This window comes from Solanum dulcamara, chromosome 2 (genome assembly GCF_947179165.1).
Source record: "Solanum dulcamara chromosome 2, daSolDulc1.2, whole genome shotgun sequence".
Classification (NCBI taxonomy): Eukaryota; Viridiplantae; Streptophyta; class Magnoliopsida; order Solanales; family Solanaceae; genus Solanum; species Solanum dulcamara.
The window spans coordinates 71,483,468-71,495,687 of NC_077238.1; the positions used below are offsets into that span (position 1 = coordinate 71,483,468).

A 12,220-nucleotide genomic window follows, 5' to 3' on the forward strand; every position below is an offset into this window, starting at 1 on the left:
AGTCTCTCCTTGTAATCGTTTTATTGGGATGAACCGAAACAGCCGTGCTGTTTTCGTTTTCTTTTAAGCCCAAACAACGGAAACAGACCTTCAAACTATTAAAAATGATATAAAAATATTTTTTATTTATTTATTTGGCCTAAAATATTTTTGACATCTAATTAACATAATATTAGAGTCATGTCTCTAATATTGGGCTTCGAAATATATTGTTCATGCACCAAGTGCTAAAGAATGTATGGGCGTGAGGGGTGGAGTTGGAGAGGTGGGGAGATGATGAAAGAAGGCTCCCAAGTCAGAGGAGAATCATGAACTGACTTGAACTCTATATGGTCTCGGATAATTCCCCCTTCTCCTATAGCTATATAATTAGGTTTTATAGCATATATTTCCTTTCTCTTTCTCTCTTGCCTCTCTTCTTTTCTCATCCCTTTCCTATCTTTGTCCTGCCCGTCTTGCTCTTTTTTCTTTGTCCCGACTCCTTTTCTCTTTTCATAGATTGTATTACTCTATTTCTTTTCCTTGAAGATTGTATCTAACAATGGACTTCATGACATAGACATATAATTGTATTAATGGCAAAATCAATAGATTATGACGTATGTATCAATATGTACTAGCCTAATAACAAATAATACGATACTATATCGATTTCGTTATAAAATACACAAAGATAAAAGCTTGAAATAAATTATTGATACACTCAAGTACAAGTAACAGTTTGCTAGGATTATATCTGATGCATCTTCTTTTCATGATTTCGTCTAATACATCTCTCTATCAGGAATTCAAAGTAAACTACTAAACAGTTTGATATAAATAACGATTTGATGAAATTGTATTTGATATCTCTCTCTCTCGTAATTTCATCTAATACAGTCTCCATATTGATACAACATGTATTGATACATTAATACAGCCATATTGATACACATATGAGATACAATCTCCATATTGATATAACTTTTATAGATACATATTTATACTACATATATTGATACATATCTAAAATACAATATCCATATTGATACAACTTGTATTGATGCATATTAATACATCTTGTAGTGATATATATCTGAGATGTAGCCTCCATATGGATACATATTTGATATATTATTCTCCATATTGATACGACATATATTGGTACATATATGAGATACAACCTCCATACGTATTGATACATATCTGAGATATAAAAAACTCTCTTATTTTTTCTAGAAAATATTTTTCATATACTAATCACACCCTTAATTTTAACCTTAAAAATAATGGTGCAAAATAAATTTTTTTACCTAAGTTGAATCATCAATTCTTACTGCGAGAACGAAAAGTATGTTATAAAAAAAAGGTAACAAAAATGATCCTCTTTTATTACAGACACACACAGTGATAATAAGAAGAAAGCGTAGTTTTTATCTCCTTTACATATGTAGCTAGTTAAACTTATTAAATTTATTGATTTACATTGTTATTTTTAAGTTTTAGATTAAAATTATCACATTTTTCATATATTAAGAACTATTTTGATTATGTGGCATACAAGAAAACTTAAAATAACTTTTTTTCACACATTACAAATATCTCGATTACATGATAAATATAAATTTTTTGAAATAAATGTTTTTCATAAATTAAAGACTATTTGGACTAAAATGTAATGGTAGTATATATGGAGGACTGAAACAGTCCAATCCCCTCCTTCAAGGACCATTTTGATCATTTTCTCGGGGGAAAATGCATAAATTTTCTCATAAAGTTGTACCGAAAAGTTAGTTACACACTTAAACTATCATGGCGACATATTACATACTTAAACTACCTAAAAGTGGAAATATTACACACCTACAACTGACGTGGCAAAAAAAAAAAGAGCAGCGCGTCAGTCAGTTAAAAAAAATAAAAAAAACAAAATCACTCCATCCCACATCCTTTCTTCTTCACACCCACCTACCCTCTTCTTCTTCACATCCACCACCATTTACTCCCATTTTGAATCTTGATTTTTTTTTAAAACCCATTAAAATAAAAATAAAATAAAAAAAAATCACCCCTTCACTAAGAAACAGAAACAATTCCTTAAATTTCGTCGTGCTATTGAGGGATTACTTTACAGTAATGAGGAAAACAATAAGCACATGTAAGTCTATTTGCCCCAGTTTACTAAGCCCATTCAAGTGCTTATACCGTATATTTGGTACTTATCGGAGATGTTTTTGTGGAACAGTGGATTTCTTGCAGACAAGATAAAATATACTTAATAATTAATTAGGAGTTAATTAGTATAAAATATAGTTAATAAAAAAAGTTAATTAATAAAGAAAAGAAAAGAAAAGAATATAAAAATCGGATTGGTAGTTAATAATTAATAAAGATTTAATTAGTATAAAATATAGTTAATAAAAAAAGTTAATTAATAAAGAAAAGAAAAGAAATATAAAAAATCGGATGGATGGTTAATAATTAATTAGGAGCCAATTGGTATAAAATATAGTTAATAAAAAAAAGTTAATTAATAAAGAAAAAAAAGAAATATAAAAAATCGGATGGATGGTTAATAATTAATTAGGAGCTAATTGGTATAAAATATAGTTAATAAAAAAAAGTTAATTAATAAAGAAAAAAAAAATATAAAAATCGGATGGATAGTTAATAATTAATTAGGAGTTAATTAGTATAAAATCTAGTTAATAAAAGAAAAGTTAATTAATAAAGAAAAGAAAAGAAAAAAATATAAAAAATTATAGTTTCTGACGTGGCGATGACGTATCACTGACATGACATCACGTGACAGCGAGTGTAATACACCACATATTATGAGATTAGTGTTATGCGTTCAGGTGTGTAATAGTTTCACTTTTAGGTAGTTTAAGTGTGTAATAGGTCGACATGATAGTTTAAGTGTGTAACTGACTTTTCGGTACAACTTCAGGGGGGAATTTATGTCTTTTTCCTGTGAACCAATATCAAAATTGGGAGTTAATTTCCTAAATGGTCACCCAATTATTAAATGTAAAACTTACATAAATATACAATATTAAGAAAATATTTACCATCTATAGCAATAAAAAAAAAAAAATCACTGAACACTTATAATACATTTATAATACAGTTTTAATACATATTGCAGAGAACTATTTATAAAACATATATAATACAAGTTTTATAGATGGATAATACATTTATCACATACTTTAATAGACTTATAATACATTATGTCAGTTTCTTACTACACAAATATAATATATATTTTAAAACACTTATAATATATTTATATTGTATGCATAATTCACTTTTAATACAAGTGTAGATTTATCATAATATTGCTATATATTGCTATAAATGGTAATAAATAAAAAAAATCGCTAAAATCGGTAATTAATTTTTAAAAAGCACTCAATCAAGTAATTTTTCCTTATTAAAAATTGCCTTCAAATATCACTTTTGTTTTATTTAGGATCAAAATATCACTCAACCATCACTATTTTCCTTAAAATATACTTAACACTTCAAAAGCTTCCTTCTCTCCTAGTTGGCATGCCATGACATTAAAGCTTATTTTTTTAATAATAGACTTATTTAATTCATCAAACTCATTTAACTAGGATTATAATATTATTTTTTTTAAAATACATTAATTTATCGTACTTAAACTTTATATTTGTTTTATTGTGAAGAATAACTTTTTAACACTTACTATAATGCTACCAATTTTGTATAATTATAAACATATATAATAAAAAAATATTACAGTTTTAAAAAAATTCAATTGAAGTTAAAACTAAACCATGATGTGCAAATCATTTCATGAATGTTAACATTATTTAATCATTATATTTATAATGATTAACATTTTTTTCAAACATACATTTCATGTTCATAAAAATCTTATATTTTTAGTTTATTTGATTAAATTATTTAAAATATACTAATTTAAAAAATATAAATAAATTATTTTTTTAATATTAGTTAAGAACATATGTTTATTAATTAATATTTAATTTAATATCATTTATAAAGATCCTTATTTGTCTAATATTAATTTTAAATTTAGAAAATTAACTTTTTTAAAAATTTAATATAACTTTGTAATTACACTTGTGCGAGTAAATAGAACAATTGTAATTACACTGTGGCAAACAAACAGGCCATCGTAATTACTAGACTGTGTAATTACTAGGCTATGTAATTACTAGGCTAGTAATTACTAATCTAGTAATTACACCAATTCCAATTATTAGGTGACTTTCCAAACAGACCTTTAGGGATTTCAAAATCCTTAGGTAATAATTACCTACAAATTTTTTCATTGAATTTTGTTTGGTAGAAAAATCTACAGGAAATTAGATCATTTGTGCCCTTTTTTTTTATTTTGTAATCTCCATAAATTTCTACATAATTTATAATTTTTTTATAGAGACATAAGTTTGATTAGTTAAGTAGCTCTATTATTTTTTTTAAATGATGGTTTAATGATATGACATGTCCACAAGAATAGAAACAGATTTTTGAGGTATTTCGTATTTTTTGAAAAAAAAATAGTAATAGATTTTTTAAAAAAATAAAAGTGATTTGTTAGGCAATTTTCAAAACATAACTAACTATTTATGAAAATAATATAAATTTTAAGTGCCGAAAAAGATTCTTAAGCTTGCAAATTTTTTCTTAATAAATTAATCTATTTTTTTAAAAAAATGAAGAATAAAATTAAAGTTTTGATTAAATAAATTAAATAAGTTTATTATTAAAAAATTGAGACTTTAATAACATGGCATGATAACTAGGAGAGAATGAGATTTTTGAAATGTTAAGTATTTTTGGAGGAAAATAATAATTGTTGAATGATATTTTAATTCGAAATGAAACAAAAATAATATTTGGAGATAATTCCCAAAACTTGATTGACGATTTAAAGAATTAATTCAGCCATCACTTCTTTCCATGGCTTTTGTCCAGAGAACACAAATAGCCAAAGAAACACAGGATGGCACCCAAGGTAGTGCTGAAGGCCAAAGGAAAGAAAACGAAGAAGGCCGCCGCTGCCGCCGCCGCCGTCGATGAGGACGGTGGAGCTGTGACGGAAGTGTACAAGTTCGCCAAGGACAGGAGCACATGGACGGCGAGGAAGGCCAAAGTAATCACCCACTACGGCTTCATTCCCCTTGTCATCATCCGAACCCAAGCCCTCGTTCTCTCTGCTTCTCAGCCATGTCTAAAAATTCGATGGAAACTACAATTTCAGCCTTTTTTTCGTTGCTCAGATCGATAATCTTTCGTCTTATGCAGTAGTTTGGGTTATACATTTCTCAATTTGACGTTTATTAGCAGTTGATTTTAGGATTTTGCTTTTGTTTTTCATATGTAGGAGCTACATGTGTTGATCAACTTTCTACTGTTATGCAAGTTGTTTTCCTTTATTTGAAGAATATTTACTTCCATAATCTAATTCGTTTTTTACTTCGGAATATCTCGGGATTCAATTATTTGTCGTCTCTGTATATTTGAGTTGCAATAGTATTTGTTAAGTAGTTGTGTGACGAGGAAGTCATAAGTTCTAATGGAGTAAACAGCCTTTTGTAGTCAAGGCCTGCTCAACATAATTGGCGGCTAAAACAAAATTTTAATTAAAGGCCTAAAATTTAAACAAACTTAATATGTATTTATTTTTAAAAATTTATTTTTCTAGCATTTTAGATGCAAATTATTATTTAATATTTTTTCATACGTATTTTTTTCTTTCAATTATTAATTTTAGGTAAGATTTTATCAATTCAACGTTTAAAAAATATCATTTCACTGAGGAAATCATTATATGAATTGTTAACATAATTTTATAAGTAATAAGTTGAGAAATTTTAGATAAAAATAAGAGTTATAACCATAGAATTTGATAACTTGATGTACCTCCATTTTAACATGCTTGCTATAATGCTTGAAAATCTAAGAAGAAATTAAAACAAAGAATTTGCAATTTACTTGTTCAAGACTTTTTGGCTATTGATTCTTATTTTTGACAGAGTATTAAGCTGTCTTATTGAAGATTTGAAGAAAAAATAGAGTATAAAAAGACAAAATGTAAGAAGGCAAAATAACATTTTCTTGATTTCTTCTGTGTAAAAAGGGGTTAGAGAGGATAAAATAACATAAATTGTTAAAAAGTTATACGTTTTATCATAAATAATATTTTTTTTATGAAGCTACTATAACATAATTTATTCTTGGTAAAAATTTGAGGCCCCAAAAAATTGGAAGTCTAAGCTATATTTGCCTTATTTCTTTAAGCATAGAACCGGCACTGTTTGTAGTTTGCGCATAATGAGAATTTAGCGCATAGGGATAACATTTTTGTTTCTTTAATTTTTTGCTGTTCTCTAACAAACGTTGTTTTTAACTCGCTTGTCCTGAAGTTGGCTATGAACCTATTGATTTGAATTAGTTGATGGAAATCACATGGTGTCTCCTCATAAATATCAGGTTTGACTTACACGAAAATCTAATTTTTAGCATATCATGTATGTTTGCATTTTGAAGGCTTTTACACTGATGAACTAGTGAGAGGATTAGTCAATGTATAACTTTTATGTTATGTGATAAGAGGGGCAAGGGGATTGTTTTCCTTCTAAAGCTTTTCGAGAACTTGAACTCTGTTGTTAAGTTGTCACGACCCAACCCCGTAGGCCGTGACTGGTGCTTGATTTGAGCACCTAAACGTACCCTTACCCCAAATTAGCATGTTAGTCGAGAAAACATAGGTAGTAATTAGGAAAGATCACTAAATAGATCACAAAAACAGATATAGGCACGAGGGCCGATAGACCGTCATGAAACAAACAAAATCCAAGACATATGTACAAAACCCACAACATAACTCTGTCTACAGACCTCTAAAGATGATAGCATAGTCATAAGACGGGACAGGGCCCCGTCGTACCCCTGACCAACATATCCAAAAATACAGAGATAAAGTCAGTATCAAAATACAAGCTCCGAACAAGGGAGCACTGTCAATAACACAGCAGATGTCCTAAACCGACGGATCATCAAATCAAACTTCGGTACCTGCGGGCATGTAACGCAACCCCCGAAGAAAGGGGGTCAGTACAAAAAAATGTACCGAATATGTAAAGCATGGACTGTACTAGATAAAATCATAATCTGAATAGTATGTACAAAATACAAAATAAATGTTCAGTATTTCAATATGCTTATCATAATCTCAAATCATATATGCAAAAACATATGCCATATCCGGCCCCATTATGGGACTCGGTGAACAAAATGTGGTCGCCCTCCCATCGTCGGCGCCACGACACAGTATAACACCAGAGTAGGAAATATCTCCGTAACAAATTATATCATATCAGATGGCCATATCAAATCATATCAAATCATATCAAATCATATCAAATCATATCAGATCATATCATATCGGATCATATCGGATCATATCATATCCCAAACATAGGTGTACATGACACAGCATAACTCTGTGACATAACATACACCACCCCATGTACATGTCATACCTGTCCCCTCACGTCGGGACACGGCGAACAATGCAGAGAAATACACACGAAAATATATCCTGGCCCAGGCTCAGTGGAAGAGTGGTTACAGTATACACGAGTAGAGTAGTGAGAAACTAAATGCAATTTAAAATTAAATACTTATACAGACTCGATAGCATGATTTCGATAACAAATCATATATAAAAAGAACTTGAATAATAATAATAGCGCAAATCTTTCCAACCTCACGATAGTCTATGTCAAAATAGTTTTCTGGAATCGTCTCCATGTTTCAAAATATGTTATAGAACTTAATGGAATAATTAGTCATATAATATTCGGAAGAGTAGCAAAGAATTTCTCTCAAATTACACCTAACATAAGCCAAACGGAATAACAAAGAAAAATTCAGAATAGTGGGGCCCACTTCGGTCAAATGAGGTGGCGTATACAAATTATGTGCGTTAAACTTCATAACGTCATTTATAAAAGTTTTAAGGTAGTCGGTAGGGCTGAACACGAAAAATCAAAAAATCAAACCAAACCGATAACCAAATCAAACCGGAAAAAAAACCCAACATTTATTTGGTTTGATTTGGTTTGGTTTTTAAATTTAAAAACCGACTATATTTGGTTTGGTTTTAGTTTCAAGTCTAAAAAAAACCGAAAAAACCGAACCAAATCGACTTTATATATACATATTTTAAAAATTAAATTTGTATATATATGTGTGTGTATTTTAATTTTTTTATGAAAAAAATATAATTTATATTGAGTTTTTATATTTTTGATCTTGGGTCATTCTTTTGAATTATACTAAATAAAGTAAAAATAAATAAAATGTGGACTTCATACGCAGAAAAGCTACTCACAATTACAAATAGTAAAACTTTAGGTGAGTCATTCTCTATTATTAAACATGTATGCGCCAATCTTGGCTAGTAGCTACTGGCTACAATGAAATTTATAATAAGAAAATACTTTTAAAATTTATTTTCTGTTTATTCAAATAGTGACTACAAGGTATATTAAAAAATCAATAAAAACCGAAAAAAACGATAAAAACCGATAAAAACCGAATAGTAAAAACCGATATAGTTTGGTTTGGTTTGATTTGACAATTTGAAAATCCGACTCAATTGGTTTGATTATTTTTTAAATAAAAACCGATCCAAACCGAACCGTGAGCACCCCTAGTAGTCGGAATTCATTTGTGCTAAATCTAGAAGTTTAGACAATTTTTCCAAAAATATTCATAAATGCCTAATTCAATTCTACTGAATAGAAAAGGAGAAATTTTGAGCGTCGATTTCGAAGAATAGAGTGATCCCCGAGGCTCGTATCCACTCCTATTACATCTAGGACATGCCAAGTGAAAAAAAGGTAAAGCTTTACATACCTTATTGGCTTTTTACGGTTGTCCAACTTCAATTCCCGTTTCCACCAAAATCTACAATTGGTCACATTTATCAATTACTATTCATAAGACTTTAAGAATTCAATTTTTTCAATACTTGTCTACAAAAATTTCGGCAGCATCTCCCCTATATATATGACAACCCCGAGATTACAACTCGGCCACAATATCAACAACCAAGCCAACAACAACACCAATACCATCAATAATCAATTTAAACACACTATAACATAAATTGGTTTCTTTCCAACTAGTGCAACAACTTTCAACCAAACTTTGCATTTCCAAGTAAATATGAATATTTCATGTCCATAATTAATTTCAACTCATTCCAACATAGGTGAAAAATATTCCAAGTAAGCTATTCAATTTTCATCAATTCCATATTTCACTCAAAAATTTCATAAATACAACAAAAATATTACAATTCATTTTCTTCTTTCAACTTCATAATCAAATTCATTTCTTTCTTTCAACTTCATAATCAACAACAACAATTCATACTTTTAATAACTTACCTCCATATTCTTATAATATCATACTAAAATTACATAATTCCTACAACCCATTTTAATACTAACTTACACCATTTAAACTTCATTTATATCCCCAAAATCATAACCACAACTAACAAATTATACAAATTTAATTTTTTTCCCATTACATCACCTAACCCATATTTCCAACTTCAATAAATTTCATCCAACTTCCATTTTCAACATCAAATAACTATCATAACTACTATTCAAATACTACACAAAAATACTACACAAAAATTGAATAAATCTTACTCATATAAGAACATGTATACATGGCACCATATTACCATGCAAACTTCCATATTTTCATAAATTCCACACACCTCCACATATTACAACATCAACAAACTTCATAACACAAAGAAATTGGATTAATTCTTACCTTTTCCTTCACTTCTCCAAATCTCCAAATCAACTAAACAAGCCTCCAAACTTCCAAAACAACTACACCATGTTGTAGAGCACCCTTGACTTAGTAGGAATACTAGGAAATTATAATTTTTGGGATGAAATTTGAAGGGGTAAATTTTTGGTCTTCTTGGCCGATTTTCCCTTCTTTGTTTTCTCTTCCTTCTTTTGTTTTTCTCCTTCTCAATTTGTCTTGAAGTTTCTAGGATTTTATGACTAAGAGCCCTCTTTATTTCATTCATCACATGGATGAATTTACATGAGCTTGGATCTTTTTTTTTTGTTTTGTTTTGGGCCATGGCTTAATGATTGGGCCTATCTTGCCCATTTTTTAGTTTTTAAGTTCCAAGCACCTAGCCCATATATCTTCATAAAAATTACATGTTGTGAAATTCCAATTTGACCCTTAGACTTTTCCAATATTTCCATCACCAAATTCCAATTTTGTCCTCACCCTTTTATAGTATTTCCACATGTGAAATTCCACTTTTACCCTTAACCTTTTCTAATAATTCTGCCTCCCAAATTAATCATAAGAAGCTTGTATATCACAAGACCAAGAATAGTCTTACCCTTGAATTATTACAAGTATCCCTAACATGTCCTTAGGCGCAAAGTACGGGTTATAACATAAGTTGGGTAAGATTCCTGAAATTAAGGACTGATGCAAGAGTCAAGAATGGAATATTCTTGTTGAATCAGTGAAGTAAGGGGCATTTATAGAGGAAAATTAGGGTAGATTGGGGTGAAATTTTTGAGATCCAAATTCAAAATTCAAACCTTTCTATTCATCATGGTGGTTATGAAAGGAATCTCGTTGATGTTACAAGATAAGGGGTGTTGAAACAAAGGGGATAGGAACTTGAGTGGCTATCGATGGCGATTCATGTGGGATATCCTGTCTCTTTAGAGTTTTCAGGAAAATAAAATGGTTGTCGCCTTATGGAATAAAAATTGTCCACCCTCATCATTATGGCTTTATAGTGCTAGGTTGTGGGGTAAAGTGTAGTGTTTAATTTTGCAAACCCTTGTCCAAAATGCTCCTACAAATTTGGATAAGATTAAATATTGGAAAGGAAGAATGGAATATTCACTTTCTAAATGAAGTATGTTTTGGTTTGGTAGGAATTGGGATGAATTTCCATGTGGTAACATCTATTTGGTCTACTTTTTTTTCTTTTAAAAATAGCCAAAAATAAAACCCTAGCTAAAATATTAAATAACAAAGCTCAAAGAACATATTAATTTATTTTTGTAAATTTTCTTTTCCTCGCAAATCAAAAAATAAAAGTATTAAAAATATATTACTAAATTTGTGGGAAAATGATTCATGAGCGAAAAAGGCAGTTATATTTGTAAGTCGATGTTTGTCAATACGAAGAATATAGTTACACATCTAGGAGATCCTGAAAAGTTCAACAATAAAAAATACAAACAAATCAAGGCTTATGCAATTTATCCAAAATTATATTAAGTTGAGTCTAAGTCGATAAAAGCATTCATGCTAAAATCACAGGACTCAAGGAGTGCCTTATATACCTTCTCCTTAGTTAATAAAATTCTTTACGTGGTCTTTGTATTAATAAACCAATAATAAAGAGTTATTTTCTTTTAATTAGGGATTTAAAAGGTGACTTGAAACGTCGTAACTCAATTTCAAGTAGCGACTCTGAATAAATAAAATAATCTTTTATCAAGACCATCTCTCCAATTGAGAAAACCCTTTGTTTTTCTTAAATAAAGATGCATCCAGAAGAGAAAAGAAGGGTGTGACACCCTATTTTAAGAATGAGAAAAGTACAGTTACAAATTTGTTGAGGTCTTGTCAGACTAGGTTGACAATATTGGTGTTCATGTTGCATATTTGGGTAAAGAAAAAGGCTTCAGTTGTATTTTTCATTGAGCAACAACACAACAAGGGTAATGCATGCCAAGATGTTTCTTGCTTCCTTAACTATGGCCAAATAGGCATTTCTTCTTCTAAAGATCTTGACATCAAGTGTGGGAATGCATACCAAGATGTTTCTTGTCCTAGATATTAGTCTTATTCAAAGGATTCAGTACCTCCTGGAAGGATGCAACGGAGCAGGAAGCCTCGAGGCAATTTATCTCCTACAAATAGGGCAAAAATGAAGCAAAATTCTAAAGAAGATACATCTTCGGTTGGTCCGAAAAATCTGAAAGAAATGCACATCATAATTAATCCATAGATGAAAGAGAGACAACTAATTGAATGACGTACATTTACATGGATTTAGTAAATTTTGCAGAAAATTGTGTTGCATCTGTACCTAATAAGGTTCTTGAACCCAAATGTTACGATCCAACCCATCGGGCCGTGTGAACACCTA

At 29.8% G+C, this 12,220-nt stretch overlaps 1 long non-coding RNA gene and 1 pseudogene across 1 annotated transcript; one reads left to right on the forward strand and one right to left on the reverse strand.

The window, feature by feature from the left end:
• The first annotated feature begins 4,959 nt into the window (after nt 1-4,959).
• LOC129876673 (mitochondrial import receptor subunit TOM7-1-like) lies at nt 4,960-5,396 on the forward strand (annotated as a pseudogene).
• Nucleotides 5,397-6,798: 1,402 nt separating this feature from the next.
• Nucleotides 6,799-10,048, reverse strand: LOC129876683 (uncharacterized). Its single transcript, XR_008763399.1, has 3 exons — nt 9,844-10,048; nt 8,905-8,955; nt 6,799-7,056 (listed from the first exon to the last, which is right to left on the reverse strand). It is a non-coding gene; the product is annotated as an uncharacterized LOC129876683 (long non-coding RNA).
• Between the last annotated feature and the right edge of the window lie 2,172 nt (nt 10,049-12,220).